The 21,470-nt window shown below is 43.6% G+C and overlaps 1 protein-coding gene and 1 pseudogene across 4 annotated transcripts in view; one reads left to right on the plus strand and one right to left on the minus strand.

Moving 5' to 3' along the window:
- Positions 1-21,470, minus strand: part of TIAM2 (TIAM Rac1 associated GEF 2) — a 228,084-nt gene that overhangs the window by 183,445 nt on the left and 23,169 nt on the right. Inside the window, exon 1 of one of the 3 annotated variants that reach the window (XM_082731375.1) lies at positions 11,755-11,885. The exons of the other annotated variants lie outside the window; for them this stretch is intronic. The gene's annotated coding sequence lies outside the window, so the exon portion shown is untranslated. Of the gene's footprint in view, positions 1-11,754; positions 11,886-21,470 lie in introns of those variants that run through there. 3 annotated transcript variants of the gene reach the window in all.
- Positions 7,272-8,725, plus strand: LOC309864091 (glyceraldehyde-3-phosphate dehydrogenase pseudogene; annotated as a pseudogene). Its single transcript has 2 exons — positions 7,272-7,306; positions 7,782-8,725. The product of its transcript is annotated as a glyceraldehyde-3-phosphate dehydrogenase pseudogene (transcript).

The raw sequence follows: 21,470 nt of genomic DNA on the forward strand, positions 1-21,470 counted from the left end.
ATAGATTATTTTGCATGTTACATATATAATAGAAGATTGTATATATATATATATATCTCTTTGTAAATTAGACTCATAAGTAGAGTACGGAACCATGAAACACCCCTAGTGTGTGTCTGAGAAAAAGAGAGAAACACCCTGTTCCACTTACTGGCACCGACCAGCTCTCTGGAGAAGTGCAGTTTCAGGATCCTCGCTCTATCTATCAAAGTTCACTAATTTTGGGTGCTTGGGTGGCTCAGTCAGTTAAGCATCTGCCTTTGGCTCAGGTCATGATCCCAGAGTCACTGGATAGAGCCCCTCACCAGGCTCCCTGCTTAGTGGGGAGTCAGCTTCTCCCTGGACCCTCCCCTCCCTTATGCCCTCTCTCAAATAAATAAAATCTTAAAAAAAAAAAAAAAAAGAAAAGAAAAGAAAAATCTCATTAATTTTTTTCAAATATTTAACATAAATGTAAAATGCTTAGGAATCAAGTTAAGATGTAAGAATTTCTTCAGTTAAGAAAATGCTCTGGTATCATAGAAGGTTATATGATCACTTGGGAGTAAATGGTTGCAAACAAAGCTTTTCCTTCTCATTGGCTTCAATAAGATCAGAATTCAAATCATATTTTTTAAGTATATCCATATACCTCAATGAAGATGTTTTTTAAAAAGCATATCCATCTTTGAGCAAATCCCAGTATCAAATTGCAGACTTACAGAAGGTTGTAAATTAATACCCCATTTACAATAAGATCTCTAAACAGAGACAGACTTCCCACATCGGGTAAAGCAAGGTTCTAATTGGCAGCAACCCCGTGGGTGAGCTTGGAAGCAGGTCCTCCCGCAGGAACTCCACGAGGACAGCAGCCTGGGACACAGACCCTGAGTCCCAGGCTCGTGCCTGAGCCCAGATTCCTGCCCCACAGAAGCTGAGGGAGAGCCACGGTTGCTGCAAGCCTTTAAGTGATGGGTAATTGATTACAGGACAATAGGTAACTCACATAGCTACCCTGCTAAAAATTACCCTAACAATGATGGACAGCACGGATCCTTCTTCCAGTTTCTAAATTTCCGTTTTAGACCAAAGTATTCTTTATTATACAGAACTGATTTTTTGGTGTACAGATAAAAAACTGAAGGATTTAATAGAGTTTGATGCAGCTTTTTAAAAACAAGAAGAAAAAAGAAGAGATTGGGCCACACAGAGCAACACCAGGGCTGGGTCTGTATGGCAGGAAGACCGAGTAAAGGGGCAGCAAGAAGGTGGCATGGCAGCCCAAGGAGAGTGGCCTCTGATGAAACCAAACCTTCCAGCACCTTGATCCTGGATTCCAGTCCCCGAAACGGAGAGAAAATAATTTTATGTTGTTAAAGCCACCACCACCAACAAAATAGGATTCTGTTACATGGCACATTTTGAGACACAAGAAGAGATAAGATCATCAAAAGCTTATCTGATACGATACCTAGGCAGAAGCAACTTGTTCTGGCCACAAGGCAAAGATCCCCACAACGGATACTGCTCAGGGACCAAAGGCCAAACGAGGCCCAGCAGCACCAGGGTCGGACCTCCTGAAAGTGGCAACCAAGGCAGGATCTCAGGCCCACATCACCACTCCCAGTTCAGAGGAGGAAGCCGAATGGAGGTCACAGGAGTTGGGGTCAGCCATCAGTACAGAGATGAGTACACTCTTGTCCTGTCCTGAGGCAGGGCTCTGGCCATGCAGACAGCGAGAGGCCTGTGGCATTTCTCCCCTTTCTAAGGGGATCGGGATACTGTTTGGTACAGGAGGAGCAAGGCGCTCAGCCCAACTCAGTGCCCTGCCCCAGGCCCCCCGCCACACCTGGACTGACTCTGTTTCCCAGTTTTGCCTTTTACCTCCAGCATCCCCTTCTAAATCTGCAGTTTCTCAAAAAGCTTCCTCTCAAATAATGCAAAACCTGCCCACCTCTCAGGACCTCCCCCTTCATCTCAACCAGCATCACCTACCCAGAGAGACGGCACTGAAAACGAGAACAAACAGCAGAATACAAACAAGGTAATTCTACCCAATGGCCCGAAGTCACTGAGAGACATGGAGGTCTGGAAGCAAGAGAAGGCAGGAAGATGTGAGCTCAACACGCTAGTAGAAACGCCACGGGAAGTGTCGCAGCTCGGCCTGTTACTTGACATCATACAATTTATAAAGCCCTTCAGATATCTTACCCCCCCCCAACAATCGTCCTCCCAACAACCCTTTATTTGTGGTCCCACAACTACTAAGTAGGAGCACTGGGATGCCTTTGGTCTGAAAAACTTGAGCGTTCGCACTACTCAAAAATCTCATAATTTTATACCAGAATGTCTGTATAATCCATCCCTTCCCATTAAATGAATGGCAGGAAAAAAAAAAAAAAAAAAAAAACCCAAACCCTGGTATCTTTCATCGCATTTAGGAAATTACATAATGACAAAAGAATTGTAATTAAGGCAAGGTCAACTCCAACCTCGGACTGTGGCTACGTAAACACACCACCCCAACTGTCCAGGAGATCGATAAGCCACCCATACATTCCAATATTCCAGAGCCCTCTCCAACAGGAAATCACAAGGTAGCCTCCACCCCTCTGCCTCGATTTAAGTCCATTTCGTCCAGACCTCTGCCCTACACACCATATAAAACCATCCACTATTCACAACACCCTCCCTTACGCCTCATTTTAAAAAGTCTAAGTTTAGTTTTTTTCATCTTAATCATAAACACAGTGTTTTTCACACTAGCTTCTCAACGCAGCACTGTTGTACTCAACATCTTCAACGCTTTGTTGAACAGACCGGAAACAGCAAAGGAAAAAAGGCTGCCGGTTTCCCCTCAGCATTTCCTCTGCACTTTGCCTCCCATCTGCAGCCGGCCGCAAGGGAAGACTGGTGAAGGGAAAGTGGAAATACGGCATTCCCTCTCTCGGACATCTCCTCGAGCCAGGAGGCATCAAGAACAAAGCGTCAGTCTCTTGAACCCCACACTTCCCATCTCGGAGAACAGAGAGGGAGGGCAGGGCAGGTGAAACCCAGTGCACACAAAGCCAGCTAGCAGATGGCGGGGCAGAGGGCACCGCGGAGCCGAAATGCCTCCCACAACAGGCGGGTAATCTGAAGGGTGACGAGGGCGAGAAGGCTTAATCAAGCTCAGAGCACGTAGAGACTTTCCTTAAACTTACTACGATCCTTATCACGCAGGTATGCTCGCTTTGGAAAAATTCACCAAGATCCCAACATGATTTGTGCTCTTTATATTTTGGTAAAAAGTTTTTTTTTTTTTTTTTAATACTCCTTACTCAGCAAATCTCAAGGGGAAAAATTCTCCAAGTCAAGCTCTACTTTCTCCTATGAGAGGAGCAAAAGAACACGTCTTTACTTCTTAACAGTGGAAATGGAGAAACAAAGCCTTCCTTATGGCTGGCTAGATAGTACAAAAACAGAATAGAGACCAAAGATCCAGCCTACCACAGCTCCGGATAGGGCTAAGGAACGGCCATGGAGACTGAAAACAGTAGGGACTCCGAAACAAACCCTGAAGAGCACGGTGAAAACTATTCGTGCTGACCTACAACATCAGGGGGAAAGCACATGGAGTTGTGGGTAATAGGAGTGAGCTGTGACTTTTTTTTTTTTTTCAGGACAATAAAGGCAGATTTTAATTTTAAAGTCTTAATCACTTGAAAGATAATCGAGCAGCTGTCAGAATAGGGGGGAGAGAGTGGAAATGGTTAACAGTTTGCTTAAGACCTAACATATGCCAGGTATGGTGCCAAGCTTTTCACAGCATTTCAGGCTCACGACTAAATTTGAGGTGGAGATTTTACTGACCCCAATTTATACATGAGAAAGCAGAGGTTCAGAAATTTTACAAAAGAGCATACATACAATAAACAGTTGATGGAGAAAAGATTTGAATCAGATTGAATTCCAAAGATGACACTCCTCCCAAGTACACTACCCTCAACCGTTAGGCAGCTTGGAAGAAAGTTCTTGAACAAGAGGACAGAAAAACTCTGCAGTAACAATTAGGTGAAAAGGAATAGAGTTATAGAGTGGCTTGCCAAAGGAAGAAGGCAAGTGTCTCAGAATGAAGCCCTGATTTTTAGATTTTTTTTTTAAAGATTTTATATATTTATTTGACAGAGAGAGAGATCACAAGTAAGCAGAGAGGCAGGCGGGCAAGGTGGGGGGGGGCGGTTGGGAAGCAGATTCCCCACTGAGCAGAGAGCTGGAGGCAGGGCTCGATCCCAGGACCCTGAGATCATGACCTGAGCCAAAGGCAGAGGCTTAACCCACTGAGCCACTCAGGAGCTCCATAATTTTAGATTTTTGAACTCTAAGAATTTTAGAGCTATCAGGGACCTTGAGGATGCACTCACTTTTCATGGAAAAAAAGAAAAAGGAGTAAATAACATTTCAACACGTTTCCCCCCACCTCTTTCTGTCAACAAATGGTTGCTGAGTGCCTACTCTGTGTTAGGGCATCTTTAAAATTCTAACCAGTCATGTCCTTTAACTTTCCACCTAAAAGATTTAAAGAATGCACATGGGTACACAGTTACTCTTTCTTTCTTCAATCTGCCTAGATAGATGTACCAAAAAGTGCATCAACTATTGTTAATGAAGCATCAAATAAAAGCTCCAAGTCCTAAGAAAAGTAAAAATTCTATATAAATTTTCACACTGGGGCACATTGGTGGCTCAATTGGAAGAACATGTGACCGAGATCTCGAGATCAGGAGACTGAGCCCCATCATGGGTGCAGAGATTCCATAAATAAATAAAACTTTAAAAAAAAAATTTTTTTTTTTCAGGGCACCTGGGTGGCTTAGTCAGTTGAGTGACCGACTCTTGGTTTTGGCTCAGGTCATGATCTCAGGGTCATGAGACTGAGCCCCACATTGGGCTCCAGGCTTAGCACAGAGTCTGCTTGAGATTCTCTCTCTCTCCCTCTGTCCTTCCCACCACTTGCACAGTCTCTCTCCAAATAATAAAATCTTAAAAATAAAAAATAGAGTAAAAGAAATTTTCATACTAAAAAAAAAAAAAAGAAATCCTGTACCACCATAGTCTTTCAAGAGTCTTTTACTTCAGTCAAGCAAGAACTGGGTGTATGACCCAGTCCCAGAATTAAACACGGTCCACTGATGGTCATTTGTATTTACAAGATTCATAACATTTTAACATATGATTCTGAACAAGAACAAGAACTTCCAGGCTTTTCCAGAGGCCTCCTTAGGGACTAAACCTAGTTTTTAATTTTCTTAATTATGGAAAAAAGGAATTCAATTCAATTCCAGATTGCTTAGACTTTACAGTTCCAGGGAGGATGATCATCTCTCTCTCACTCTCTCTCTCACTCTTGCTTGCATGCGCGCGCACACACACACACACACACACATAACATATTTACACAACTCCAAAATTATTGAGTCTCCTGATTTAAAAACAGGAAAATAGGTTTAATGTCCCAAAATTAAAAAGTAGCAAAATTAAATTCACCACTTCCACATCCATCCAGCAAATGAAAAATTAGCACCAACCATCATTAAACTAAATAACAGGCTCATTTCCTCCAAACCATATCTCGACTATCTTTTTCTCTTCAGTTGTGAAAGCTTCTTTGACCCTGACAATTTCATTGATAATACAAATTTTATATGTCCCTAAATTTATTTAAGATAGGGATACCTGACTGTCTCAGTCAGTAGAGCATCAAACTCTTGATCTCAGGGTCATGAGTTTGAGCCCCATGTCAGGTGTAGAGATCATTTTTAAAAATTAATAAAACACAAGGTGCCTAGGTGACTCAGTTGGTTAAGCATTCGACTCTTGATTTTGCCTCAGATCATGATCCCAGGGTCATGAGATCAAACCCAGCATGGTAATCCATGCTCAGTCTGGAGTCTACTTGAGACTATCTCTCTCTCTCCCTCTGCCCTTCTCCCTGCTGGCACACTCTCTCACTCTCTGTCTAAAAATAAATTTTAAAATAAATAAAACAAAATCTTTCCAAAGTTTAAGGTGGATTTTTGTTTTCGTTTTTTTTTTTCCAGTAGACATCCTCTGAAGATTAATAATACTTACAGTTAGCTAATGAAAATGTTTTTAAACTTTATTCTTAAAATCTTCAAAATAAAGAGTATCTACAAAAACATTTACAACTAACAATACACTTACTGGTGAAGATTGGATAATTTCTATCTAAGGCCAGGAACAAGCCAACATCAGCTTGGAGGTAACTAGCCAATGTGACAAGGCAAGAAAAATTGGTTGGGTTACCTAGCCAATATTCAAACATGGACTCACAGACTGTCATATGCTCTGAGGCAGAAGCTCCATGAAGAAGCAACTGTAAAAAAGGCTTCTTTCATTGTTTCTATTCACTCAGTTGCAGGAACATAGCAAACATTCAAATGAAGATATCCATTTGGACGTTAACAACACTGGACCCACAAGAGAGGTCCCAGTTAGAGGTGTATTAACTGGGCAGACACGAAGATATACAAAGGGTAGTTGAAGGCAGGGGCAAAAATATTATTATCCTAAAAGGATAAAAAGGAGACCAGGGATGGTCCCCTAAGGAGAATGTCATCTTATGACAGTGGGAAAAAGATGAAGAATCCAAAGGGCAACAGGAAAGGAATGACAAAGAAGCAAGAAAGCCAAGAGAAAGGGGTAGGCTGGAAGCCAAAGGCAGCAGATGCTTCAAGGGAGAGAAAAGAGACAAGGGTGTTCAAGGAAACAGAGCTGCTCCAAGGAAAGATGTACATGAGAATAATCTCTTGGGCAAGATTTCTTTTTCTGAGTATAATTCTGGCATAGTTCTTTTTTAAAGAAGCTAAGTCTTCCTATTCTCAAACTTCTTTGTTAGCTTTAAACCTGAAACACTTGCTTTGTTTCTACTCTGGATTTCAGAACCAAAGGGCTATACCAATTATGAGATGAGGGATGAGGGAATATCATAAAATAAAACAGATATTTTAAGCCACTGATATTACAGACCACAGATAAAATACAGTCTTATGCTTTTGAGCAACATTATCTTTTTCACTGATGCCCTAGAAGAGAAGCCAGCTGCCCTCCAGGAATTTAGAGTATAAAATCTAGGCACACCTCGGTGGCTCAGTCGGTTAAGCATCTGACTCTGGATCTTGGGTCAGGTCTTTCCTTAGGGTCGTAAGTTCAAGCCCCATGTTGGGCTCCATCCTGGGTATGGAGCTTACTTAGTAAAAATAAAATTTTTTTTTAAAGTATAAAACTTAACCATGGGTCCTAAAAGATCACAGAAGTGGCCCCAGAGGTAAGAACACAATACTTGTTTCGCTGTGGGCTGCCTTCCAACAGCGCTAAGGCATGGCTGCAGAGGTCCTGAGGCCATCACCGTGGCAATGAATAGACATGTACTCAAAATGGGACCCAGCTGTATTCGCCTATTCCCAATACCCAGGAAGGGAACCATTAGACCTAGGAACAAGGAAAATCAAAACTGGTTTGACCAGATGTGTTTAATGTACAACATAGCAGTCACACATGCAAGGCAGTATCAGGGCAAATACAGAGAGGAAACGCAAATGAGCTATGGTCCTGGAATTTCAAACTACAATAACTTAACACATAGTTGTTTTCTGCGTAAAGCCAGGAAATATTAGACCAAAATTATTTTAGTCTATATACAACACAAAAGTTTAAAAAAAAAAAAAGTCTCCTGGCTCACTGCTCCTTCCCATCTGACAGACAGCTGCGTCTTCTGGTGCCGTGCCAGCCACATCCCCAAGATGTGATGGGGAAGGTCGGAATAAACTCTATCAGGCTGCTTTCAACTCTGGCAGAGTGGATATTGTTGCCATCAATGACCCCTTTGTTGACATAGTCGACACGTTCCAGTATGATTCTACCCATAGCAAATTCAACAGCACAGTCAAGGCTAAAAACAGAAAACTTGCCATTAGTGGAAAGCCCATCTCCATCTTCCAGAAGCAAGATTCCTGCAACATCAAATGGGGTGATGCTTGTGCTATGTTGTGGAGTCCACAGAGGGCTTCACCACCAAGGAGAAGGCTAAGGCTCACTTGAAGGATGGAACTAAGAGGGTCATCATCTCTGCCCCTTCTGCTAATGCAGAACCATGAGAAGTAGGACAACCCCCTCAAGATTGTCAGCAAGGGCTCCTGCACCACCAAGTGCTTGGTCCCTCTGGCCATGGTCATCTATGACAACTCTGGCACCGTCAAGGGACTCATGACCACAGCCTATGCCATCGCGGCCACCCATAAGACTGTGGACAGCCCTCTGGAAGCTGCGGCATGATGGCTGAGGGGCTGCCCAGAATATCATCCTTGCTTCTACTGGCACCACCAAGGCTGTACACAAGGCCGTCCCTAAGCTGAATGGGAAGCTCCCCGGCATGGCCTTCAGTGTCCCCACCAACATGTCAGTCATGGAACTGACCTGCCCCTGGGAAAAAGCTGCCAAATACGGTGACATCAAGAAGGTGGTGAAGCAGGCTCTGGAGGGTCCCTTTAAGGGCATCCTGGGCTACAGTGGGGACCAGGTTGTCTCCTGCGACTTTAACAGTGATACCCACAATTCCACCTCTGATGCTGGGGCTGGCACTGCCCTCAATGACCACTTTGTCAAGCTCATTTTCTGGTATGCCAATGAATTTGGCTATAGCAACCCAGTGATAGACCTTATAATCCACGTAACCTCCACGGAGTAAAAGTCTCCTGGACCACAAGCCCCAGTGAGAGCAAGAGGAAGAGAAAGGCCCTCCGATGCTGCTAGGGAGTCCTTGCTCCAACTCATTCCCAACACAATGAGAATCCCCTGACCTCCACCCTCATATTCCAGACCCCCTGAACCAGGGGAGGGGCTTGGGGAGTCCTACCTTGTCCTGGACCATCAATTAAGTATAAAGCCTCCTGCATCCTCAAGAAATGCAGAGTGCGGAGACGAAGGAAACAAATCTTGATTGCCCTCAGAGAATTCCCTCTGAATTACTCGGGCAGGTGCCTCAATTCTCTATTTTTCTTGTGTGTGGACAGGGATTTAATGATTAATACTACACAGGACATAAATCCCTATCAGCACCTGTATTTTTCAAATGTAAACCCACTGAGTGGTCTGTTCCATGTACACATGGTGAGTGGGTGGTGGGGAAAAAGTCACCATGTCATCCTTCTAAACTATAATTCCTGTTCACAAATAATAGACTCCCACAGGATTAAGACGTGTATGTACAAGGTGAAAACACACAGAAATGAGGAAGACATTTTGGCAAAATGGCTTATACTGTTCAACCTAAACAGTTCCCTTCTCTCAGTGTAAGTAAGCTCTGTTACTGAATTACTCATTTTTCTCCTACAGATCTTCTATATGCGATAAAGTGTATTTTATATTTTGAGAGGCTCTACCTTCTCCAGTATTTATAGGAGCAGTGAATTTTCTACCTCAATTAATTGCCCCTGGCTTCACTCTACACACCTTCCAAATATGAACTCAAGTTAGCTCTTCACAGATCCCTCATATTAAAGATAAAATATTAATTCCCAGAAATTTTCTTTACTCTTGATTCCACCCGAAAGTGAGAAAAATGAATAAGGTCACTGAAATCAGTAATATGTTATATGTTAATCTTTAAGTCTATAACACAGAAATCTGATACATTTAGTTCCTTTTATTTAAATACAGGCCTGCAGTTGGTTCAGCTTTCAAGGAAAGTCACAAGAATATCCAGACGAACCACCTCTTCATTTTCAAAAGCAAAAAACTCTTACAGGGGTGCCTGGGTTACAGGCTCATTGGGTTAAAGCCTCTGCCTTCGGCTCAGGTCATGATCCCAGGGTTCCAGGATCGAGCCCCGCATTGGGCTCTCTGCTCAGTGGAGCCTGCTTCCCCCTCTCTCCCTGCTTGCCTCTCTTTCTCCTTGTGATCTCTGTCAAATAAATAAAATCTTTTAAAAATAAATAAATAAAAATAAAAATAAAAAAACAATTGATAGGAGGCATCTGGGTGACTCAATGGGTTGACCATCCCACTCTTGATTTCAGCTCAGGTCATGACCCCAGGGTCATGGGATTAAGCCCTACTTGGGCTCCTCTGTTCTCAAAGGAAAACTGCTTGAGATTCTCTCTCCCCCTCTGGCCCTCCCTGCCCATTCCCACCACGTGCCCAGGGATGCGGGCGCGCTCGCTCGCGCGCTCTCTCTCTCTCAAAATAAATCTTTAAAAAACAACAACAACTGACAGGACAATTAAGTCATACCTTTAAGCAGCTAATTTAATTAGCAGGGAGAAGTATTTATGAAAGTGCATTTTCACACTTGGGATTTTGAGCACACTGTCTAAAGGCTGAATATACTAAAAGGCATCCTATGAAGACCAATTGTGTGGCATTTCACGAAAATTCTTAGCCATATATAACAAAGAAATAACCATACTCAGGGAGGACAAAGACCTCCATGGGAACTCATCCTACCAAAATCATGAATGCATTCTCCAATTTTAAATTTCATGGCTATTAGGCATCATTACCATGCAAGAAACTTCCTTACCTACTCTTCCCCAGGTCTTCTAACAAGAGGAAGTAGAGACCTCAGTCCAAACACAAGAAACTCTCTAAAATGAGAGGTTTAATCTCATCTGGAACTACAGCATCTCCCCTGTTGTGCCATAAACTCAGGGCAGGGCACTTAACAAAAGTATATATAGTGAACAACAGAATCCAAAAGTCTAACATCCACCCTTATAGAAAAATAGCTTTCTTCCAAGATTTATTCCATGTAAAGTGAGGGAAATTAGCAAACAGAGTCTTCCACAATCACATGAAGGCCAGCTAATTCTTTCTAGCAGCTAGGCATGGTTACAACCTTAGTGAGCACGGCCTGCCAACACTAATCTCCAGGTCACAGCAATACAATGTAAGCGGCTATCACAAGACTTTCAAAATCAAGTTTACCAAAAGGAAGAAGTTCGATTCTAATTTTAACACCCTAAACCACTTCCCTTGTTTTCCAGGGAAAAGGCCCTAAGATTCATCACAACTTGGCCAAGAAATAGCTGAGGCATAAAGTGCTTTCCCTCTTACATGAAATCACGATATTCCAGAAAGGTCTTGTACCAGGGGCAGTAAGGAGTGAGGGCGATGTCACTCTCCTCTTACCCCGGCTCATCCTCGCTTCCTGGGCACCCCAGCAATCTTGGCTGCCTCACCTCCCAAGTTTGGTCATTCATTCCTCCAGCTGTCAGCCTATCAGCCTACCTTCCTCTGTCTCAAGCACATCAATTTTAGAAAGCTATCATAAAGAAATATGGAAATCACTTCAAGCCCACTTGCTTCTATGGGTGATAAACTATGAAATTTTCAAAGAATAGCAAATCCTTGTTTCACACATTTCCTGAGTACAGGAAAAGCTAGACAGCCTACCAATTCATTTCAGGAATCCTAATGCAACAAACAAGAAATGAGGAATGAATATCGCTCATCCTTAAATGGATAGGATATCAACTTAAAAAATCAAAGGCAGTCAACTAAAAATCCGTTAGAATCATTAAACAAGTTCAATAAGGGCACCATATAATGAATATACAATAATGAGTAAGGGTCTACATATTAGTGACAACCATTTAAAAATTGAGGGGGAAAATCCTTTTCTATTACCCACAAAAATCACTTTAAAACTAGAAAGAAAATAACAATGTATAATATTTATATTTAAAAACTATAAAACTTTTACTAAAAGGCATATACCTAAAAAAATTTTGAGATATTCTATGTTCCTTAGTAGGAAGATTCGAATCCACAGGTCAGTTGTCCTTAAACCGCTACACGTTCGGTGCAATCCCAAACAGATTTTTAGAACAACGTGACTGGCTGATTCTAAAGTTCATCTAGGAGAATAACTCTTTAGAGTGTCCAAGAGGAAGTATTCTGAGGCAAAAAATAAAAATAAAATAAATAACAAGGAAGTATTTGTCCCATCAGCAAAATATTCTGTAAAGTTACAGTAAGTTTAAGAATCTGCTACTGAACAGAAATATTCAAAGTCCATGCAGAGATGCAAGTCACATGGAGATTTAGAATATGATAAAGGTGGCATTCCAAGCCAGCAGAGGAAAGATCAGTGCTGTCGCAACTGATGTTTGATCAAGATTTTTTCCTTCCCAACCCACTGCTCTGTGGTAGGGCTTCCCAGTGAGTAACAGCAGCAGAACAAGAGTGTCTCCTAACTCACACAGGCTGCCAAAGCCAAAAAGCGTGCGTGAGCTTCTGAGAGCTTCTCACTAAGTCCCTAACGAAGGGGTAGCCCACACTTGAACCAAGCCAGAGCCAGAGTCGAATATTTCAACTTTCAGGTTCCCATGGGAGAGCCGAGACACCGCCTTCTCTGCATCCAGAGGTTGGCACCAGGGCCAAGGGGGCCCCACAGGCTGTCCTGTGAGTCACGGATGAGTCAGTCCCTCAGAGCTTGCCAGCCCCTGCTCGAACACATCAACCTCCAGCGTGTATCCTCTTTGTTACAAAAACATTTCCAATCCTCACTCCTATTCCGCGGTGGTCCATTCCCTTCAGAACATGACCAGTAACCAAAGCCAATCTTGCAAAGAAAAGGAACCACAGAGCATGAGTCGTTCTACCCTCCCCAGTGATGGGGGGGGGAGAGGGGGAGAAGTGAGAAACTCTCAATTCCTGAGGCAGAAGGATGACTCTTAATGAGAACCTTGCGAAGAACTTGGAGAAAGCATGTCAGAAATGATGGCAAGACCATTTGTATTTGCTGAGGAGTAAATGAAGGTTGTTATCACGGGACATTCTGAACATGTCCCTGGGGGGAATACTGTTTAGCATTTCCTGATGTGACAGCTTACCCACGTCTTAAATATTCTTCTCATTAGCAGGCCTTTTTTATCCCGTTATCTAGCCAAGGTCACGAAGCACTTCCAGAAGACGGAACAAAATGCCTGGATAGAAACTGTTTTGTGTTTCCACAGAGAAATCCAACCTATAGTTATCAGAGCTCCAGCAGGGTGACAAGACACCTCTGAGCAAAAAAGAACAGTCAAAGTGGACTACTGCGTTCTGAGACGGATTGCGGAGACAGACCCAGAGACCAATTAATGCCCCACGCTGCAGTTCTCAGAACCGCCACAAGAGGCTTGCATCCAGCCTCTCCATATCAAAAGATCCAAGTAGGATCTTTTCAGAAGGCTCCGAAAGTCTTCCTCCCTTGCTTCTGGTCTTTGGGAACAGGGGGGAGTGGTGGGAAAAGGCAGAGGGGAGGGAACGTGCTCACAACATTTGTGTATGTGTATTGAATACATTTTTAATAGAACTGGCAACACTGGCAGGTACTAGTCTGACTTCGAGGGTCAAAGGCACATATTTTCAAGTAAATTGATTTCAACTTTGATGGAAAAAATATGATGGGCTTGAGTACACATGAAATAAAAAAAATAAACTTCAAACAAAACAACTATACAGGTTCTATGGGACACTAGATATCAGAAGTATAAGCTGAGTGTCTGAACACTTCACGCTTTCGGAGCTGTCTCTCAGTTCACATACAACAAGTGCTGAGACCTACAAATGTCTACAATCCTAACCTGAAAACATCTGCACTCCCCACTGACACTACAGGACACAAAAGCACAAAGAAAGGCAGGGCCATTTGCTTAGTAGAATGAAACCCCATCCTGGCTCTCCTGTGATTTCATTTGCTTTTTATAGCTTGGCTTTCGAACACAGTAATTGCTTTCTTTTTTTAAAGACATGGATTTACACCACATTTGAGTGTCCCTATACATAGGTTTCAGTCTACTATAATAGCAACCTCACAAGATCCACCCTTGAAGACCTAAATATAACAGCAATTTAGGAATAGGGCCTGGTTTTCCTTCCTATAAAGCAAAAATATTAAAATCATCAAAGACAACTTGCCCAGCATCCACCAAAAGACAATTCCTAAACCCAGTTGTTATGACATCCTCAGAAAAAAATGCACGATTTCTTCCAGGAAATTTGTGGTTGGAGAATTCTATAAGATTAAAAAAAAAATTACATCATGCTTTGTTTCTATTAGCTCTTTTAATCTCTGGATCAAATGCTGGTACTTGAACCTTACAGTTAGAAGAGCAGTTATCCTAGACTAATTCGAATTCTCAGAACGCACTTCTGTTCTTCAGTTACTTACGTCCTACGAAAGTGACAACAAGTACTTCACCCCAAACCATGGAGCTCCAGGTAACAATGTGGTACAAAAAAACAAGTGCTTTGGTATCAGACCAGGTCAAAACCCAGCTCACCTGCGCACCGCCCCCAATCCATGCCCTTCTCTCCAGACTGGGAGGGAATCCATTCTGCAGCGCTCAGAGTTAAAGGACACTGGGATAGGAGGTACCTGCTAGGAGCCCTGGCATCAGCAGGCTCCTACAAAGTCAACTAGGTGACGATGTCCCTGACAATGACGCAGGTTTTGGAACACTCTCTTCCGTCTCTTCATCTCTCAGAGGAAGACAAGTAAAGGCCAGAGACATTATGTCCAAACCAACAACCTGCCGCTCAGTAAGGGGGGTAGGGAGCAGACAATGGAGGCTTCTAATATGAGCAGGAGGTCTAGGCATGAGGAACAAAAGCATAAAAACATTCAGGTCCACCAGGGCCTCGACCTCCAGGGACGGCTGGCTAAGTCTCAAGATTGCTGGGTGTGGGCAGAAATATGAACTTTCCCCCTCCAAAGGAAGGCCTCCAAAGGATGATGGGGGTCATCTACTTCAGGCAACTTCCCAGTATCTCCTCATCTTTGCCTGGCCACCCGAAGACCATTCACTGAAATGGCTGCACTCGGGCCGGGACGTCCCCCAACAGCCCCCGGTTGCAAAAACAGCAGAGCACACTCCAACCTGCACTAGATCCCATTCACAAAACACGCAGGAGCAGCCGAACAGGACAGAGGTTCATGACAGAATAACAGGCTCTTGGCTGTTGGAAGGCAAATTCTCCTAAAAATTCATCTGCTTTGAATCAAAGGGGCCCCTTTGACCAGGACAAGTTCTATGATACATGGTCAAGTCACTTAACCTAGCAGGAAATGTTTCATTATCTATTTAAATGAGATTAACTGAATGGATGAGATCAAATGATACTTCTTAGATCCCATTAAATTTTTATTAGGTGAAGTCTGCATCTTGACAGGGTTCATACCTCAGATTTCTCTTCAGACAGAGACGTGGCTTCAAGACTCAGGTGCCGGGCACAGGCAGCCCCTGTCGCTGAGACGCCCCCCAACCCCCCGGCTCTGGGCTCAGATTTCCCTCCACAATCCATTTCCTAAAGTGGCTGGAAGTAAATCCAAATCAAATTCAGACACTTTGAACAAAGAGGAAAGGATTGCAGATTTCAAGATGAGGTAAAATTCATTTGCCAGGAAAAAAAAAAAAAAAAAAACCAGAACGGAACCGGCTTCCTCCTTCTCTCTCAGTGCCCCAATTTGAAAAACCACTTCGTCAAAAGAGAAGCCAGAAATGAGGAAACCTAAGACGGATATGAAAAGGAATTCACTCTATACACATCCGCAGCTGCAAAGCCAAAACCAAACCCAGGACACAACGCAAGCAAGCCAGTAACACTTTCCTCAACACCACCGTCCGTTGGAACATTCTCTAACGAGAGCCTGCATTTAAGCAGTAACCATACGCTTGACTTCAGGAAGCTTTAACCTCTCCTAACTCCAGGATTTGACAACAGACATCATATGGCTTCTGCAACGGCCCAAGCACTGTTCTCTCCAAGGTGGGAGCTGCAGTAACACAACTCAGGCGTCCTGGTTGTTTATGAGTCTCTCATTAGCGTTAAATGTGTCGGAGATGATGTCAAGGAGCTCTTCGAGAATGAGACAGGCATGCGTGTTTGCACAGCACGCCCAACGCTGTTTAAATACGGTCAGCTTTCTACAGCAGCTGCTAGCGAGCCCACCACCACCGCCCCTGTCCCCTTTAGCTCATTTTCTTAAATGATTTTGTGGAAAATTATCAAGATTTGAGAGCCACACTGAGATAAAAACAGAGGGAGGCAAACCGTAAGAGACTCTTAACCACAGGAAACAAACTGAGGGTTGCGGGAGAGGAAGTGAGGTGGGGGGTGGGGTAACTGCGGGATGGGCATTAGGAGGGCACGTGGTATGATGAGCACTGGGTGTTAGAGAAGACTGATGAATCACCGGCCTCTACCTCTGAAACTAATAATACACTACCTGTTAACTAAATTGCATTTAAATAAAATAAATGGTAGAATTAAAAAAAAAACAAGACAAGACTAGGGAGATCATTTTCATAAGCTTCTCTGGACTGCACAATAGGGGAGGAAAGTAAAAGCAAGAGTTATGAGGCATGATTCTGCAGGTTCTACTAGCCGGTCATTAAACTGACAGCTGAACAGTCCTGAGGGGCCGTGGGGGCAGCGGCAGCCGGGGCAGGTGCTGAGGGATGCGTCTTCTGCTGAATCTTTGTCATCTCCTAAACTTCACACAGTACTGATGTGTGTTATGTATTAGATAAGGAAATAAGTGAATGACCAGACTGCATCAGTCATGCAACAATGAGTGTGGAAAGACTTGAATTTCAGACCTACCTTTGACCAGGACAAGTTCTATGACAAGATACAGGGTCAAGTCACTTACCCTAGCAAGACATGTTTCATTATCTATTTAAATGAGATTAACTGAATGGATGATATCAAATGATACTCCTTAAATTCTCATAAATTTTTATTATCTGAAGTCTGGTTATATAACCACTGCACACCTATAAGGATCACTATTATTTAAAAAAAAAAAGTGTTGGGAGGTTGTAAAGAAATTGGAACCCTTGTGCATTGCCAGTGGGAATGTAAAATGGCGCAGCCATTGCGGAAAACAATATGGCAATTCCTCAAAAACTGGAAAAAAGAATTACCATATGATGCAGCAATTCCTCTTTTGAGCATATATATGCAGAAGAACTAAAGGCAGCATCTCAAAGACCTGGGTACACTTGTGCTCACGGCAGCACTGTTCACCAACAGCCAAACAGTGGAAAAATCCAAGTGTCTATTTACAGATGAGTGGATACACAAGACGTGGTAGAATATTATCCAACCCTAAAAAGAAAGAAAATTCTGACCCATGCTATATAACACAGATGAATCTTGAGGACATTACACTAAGTGAAAGGAACAAGTCACAAACAGACAAAAACTGAATTGATTCCACTTATATGAAACACCTATAACCATCAGAGTCTAAGACAGAAAATAGAAGGGTGGCTGAGGGAGGGGAATGGAGAGTTATGGAGCGGGCACAGAGTTTCAATTTAAAATGAAATCGGGGGGCAGCTGGGTGGCTCAGTCAGTTAAGTGTATGACTCTTGATTTTGACTCAAGTCATGATCTCAGGGTAGTGAGATCAAGTCCCACATTGGGCTCTGTGCTGGGTTTGGAACCTGCTTTGGATTTTCTCTCTCCCACCCCCTACCCCACCCCTGGCTTGCTCTCTCCCACTCTTAAAAATTTAAAAAAAAAAAAATTTTTTTTAAGTTAAAAAAAAAGATAACCACGGCATATAAATTATCCCTCAATATACCTGATTTTACAACAAAAACATTTTCAAAAGTTCCCCGGACAGCCCCTCATTCTTCACATCAACAAACGTTCAATCACCCACTAATGTGCAGACGATTCAGGAGCTTCTCGATCAGGAATAGGAGACACCCTTTCACTCTCACTCTTGAAAAGTGTCAAAGAAATTGGGGAACACAGGAAGGACTGCAGAGCCAGGAAGTGAGAAAGCCAGCGTGGAGAAGCCAACAAGCGTTGGCTACTGCCACCTTGCTGCCTTTTCTGATCTGTCCCCCATGCTCTGAGATCCTGCATCTGGCTGGTAAGCCATGAGCAAGGAATCAGGTCACCCAGTTATCAGTCTCATGTTCCTTCCAACATATCACAGAAAAACATGTTTGGGGAGAAAAGGAAATTCTGGGGTCTCACTGCTATCTCCATGGCGGTCCATCCCCACCATTTTCAACCTTCTCCCCATGAGCAACTTTCATTTCATCATTCATTTCATTTATTTCCATTCACCTAATTTTTAATTTCATTTAATTCATTTTTCACTTTACCATTCATTCAACAAATCCTTTTTAAGAACTTCATTTTTCTTAAAAAATTTGTCCTCTGGGCACATGTTCTCCCTTACAGCTACCCTCATTATTCAATCAGCAGATACTTATTAATTGCCTACTAATATGGATGCCATTAACGTGTTTCTTCAAGGACTCTTCTAGCAGAGACTGAGGAAACTACGAATTAGTAATTAACTACTAAATAGTGGCAAACACTGTCGCTAGTTTTCAATGATCACAAAGCAAAACAAAACAAAAAACCATCAGATCATAAGCAAGGGCCAAAATGCGGAGTACCACCAATGAGATCTCCGGCGGTCCAGAGGAGAAAGACTCCCCTGTAAATTCACGGTCGGCTTCCATGCAGTCTTAACATTCCAAACAAACTTTCCTACTTGTAAAAGGGAACTGGCAGTTAGTGAACATTTATGGAGCACAGCACCAGGGCTTTTCCTCAAGGCAACATTAAGAAGTATCGGTATTTCAATTTCGAACAAGGTCACTAAGGTGCCAAAAATCAAATAACCAGCCCAAGGTCAGAAAGCAAAAACGATCTTTCTAGATCTGAGGCCAGGCCTGTCCAAATTCAAATACAACACTTAGCCTAAAATTCAGTGATGTCTATGAAACTTAAAAAAAAAAAAAAAAAAAAAAAAATACAGAGGCGCCTGGGTGGCTCAGTGGGTTAAGGCCGCTGCCTTCGGCTCAGGTCATGATCCCAGCGTCCTGGGATGGAGCTCAGCGGGGAGCCTGCTTTCTCCTCTCTGCCTGCCTCTCTGCCTACTTGTGATCTCTGCCTGTCAAATAAATGGATAAAATCTTAAAAAAAAAAAAAAAAATACAGGTAGTGTTCTAGTACTGATATGTATTTTAAAGTTAAGAAACCAGTGGAAATGTAAATACATTAGTTATTCATTCAAAAACTGGAGCTTCTCTTAGGCACGAGCCCAGTACTACAGATGTTGCCAGAAGCTAAGACAGAATTACACCTATTTTATCTGTCCTGCTTTCAAGGGGAGGACTAGTAAAGGCAGTGCCAATCTTAGATTCTGATAAGGGAGAGAAGAAATGGATGCAAACGGATTTCAAATAAAAATATAAACCAGAAACTCTGGACGTTCCCAACAGGAGCTAGGAATAAGTGATAAGGGACAAGACAGTGAGTGTCACAGACAGGGGAAGAGAGACTACCACTGCCCTTGCAGCATGGATAAGAAGCTACGGCCAAGCGGACAGACACTGGGAAGGCCTCCAGCAGAGACACAGCGCACCAAAGGTCTCAAGCAGAGCTACCCAACTGAAATAAAATGGGAGCCACATGATTTAAATTTTCTAGTAACTAGATTTAAAAAGGTAAAAAGAGAGGTGCCTGGGTGGCTCAGTTGGTCAAGTGTCTGCCTTCAGCTCAGGTCACTATGCCCGAGTCCCAGGATCAAGCCCTGCCTCAGGTTCCCTGCTCAGCAGACAGCCTGCTTCTCCCTCTGCCCCTCACCCTGCTAACGCGCACATGCGCTCTCTCTCTCTCTGATAAATAAAATCTTAAAAAAATAAAATAAAAAGGTAAAAAGAAAACAGTTGAGATTAATTTTAATATTCTTTAGCCTATGTACCCAAGTTATTATTTTACCACTAAACAGTTATGCATGAGGTAGTTGTGTTTTGTTCCCGCTAAGTGTTCAGAACCCAGCTCGCATTTTGCATTTCCAGCACCCTTTGGTGGCGCTGGCCGCCCTTGGAGTGCTCAGCAGGCACACAGGGCTCGTGGCTACCGATGTGGACATACAGCCAAACCATATAGGATGTGGCGGGGGGCAGGGGGGTGTTGTTTTTTAGGGGCAGTGACTAAACCAACTAAGCCAAAGCCACGACTTCATGAGAAATCCTAAAGACAAGGTTTAAAGTTCAGCTGAATTTAGACAACAGGAAGTTGGTAACATTCTAGGACAGATGACATGAGGGGTCAATGATCCAACAAGCTACTCTTCTACCCCCAAGGACTCGGACCCCCAGGGACGGCAACCCTGGATTCCATCCCGTCAGTCCGCCCATGTCCCTCAGTGGGTCCTGGCCGCTTCAGTCCTCGAGGGGTCCTCTGACCTGCCGATCTTCCTCTGTCAGTTCCACAGTGACGCCATTACCCATCTGAAGCCTCCTGCCCCCTTCACTTTCTCGGATAAACAGTATTCATCCCTACTGGAAGTCATTTCTGAGGGTCTCCTATTTCCACCCTCCACTCTTGGACTAGCCAGTCCCCCCGCAGTTTGCCTTGAAGTGTCACTGGATCGTGGCCACTGGGGGTGACCACGAGGCCTTCGAGTTCTCTAACTTGAACCTCTGCGACTTCCTACTTTTCCCTGACGTGTTCTCAATTCTCCGTCGTCCACACAGAGGCCGCTCCAAACGTGCTGCACTCACCCAGGTAACTTCCGCCGCCCTAAAGCCCTTAACAGTTGGCCTATGATCCTGCTTCCCATATTATTTTAAGAGCACATTCCCTCAACTTCTGTCCAAACCTCAAAATCATTCTGTCCCTTCAATGGCCCACGTGCCCACCTCAGAAGACAAGAGGCTCTCACCTCCCGGGCCACCTGCTGGGGCTCAGGCCTGGATGAGCCCCACCGCCAGGCCAGCCCACCCCACCCCAGGGCATCTGCAGCTCAGCCTCTCCACCTCCAACGCCCCCATTTCCTCCCCGCACTTCCACACTTGCCCTTTTAACCCTGCGTGGAGTAAGTCTTGCCTCTGCCCTGTGCCTTTCCGTTTCGCTTTTGCCACTGAAGATACTCCTTCAAAATCTCTTCTCTGCTTTCTTTTACTTTATTTACGTCTTACTTTTCAACGATCTGCCGCTGTTCCTAACTGTGACAAATGGTCCTTCCACTCCCAAATGCTCTTGGAATGATTTCCAGTGATTTCTAAACTCCAGATCCAATGGCCTGGGCTCGCTGATTTGCAACCAAAGAAAAGTCATAAGGAAAAAAGTGAAAACTCAGCTATGTCTCCACACCTGAGACACTGACCCGTACCCCGCCTTCTGCCATCTGTCTATATGGACACACAAGTCCGTTTCCATTTTGTAGGCTGTCTTTTTTATTATTTATCTCCTGCCCACCTCCTCCCATAGTGCCAACCTCCCTCCCTCCAAGCACTATGAACACACATGCAAGACTGCCTTTTAGGATCTTCTATTCCACAAAAATGAGATCCTATTATACATGGTTCTTTCCCTCTTCATGTCTGGTGGGAAACCTTCCGGGTCAGGAGGGACGGAAATCCAAGGCACGGCCATGGCACCTTCTACCCAACGGTGCCCCT

Source organism: Mustela nivalis (assembly GCF_964662115.1).
Source record: "Mustela nivalis genome assembly, chromosome: 5".
Lineage (NCBI taxonomy): Eukaryota > Metazoa > Chordata > Mammalia > Carnivora > Mustelidae > Mustela > Mustela nivalis.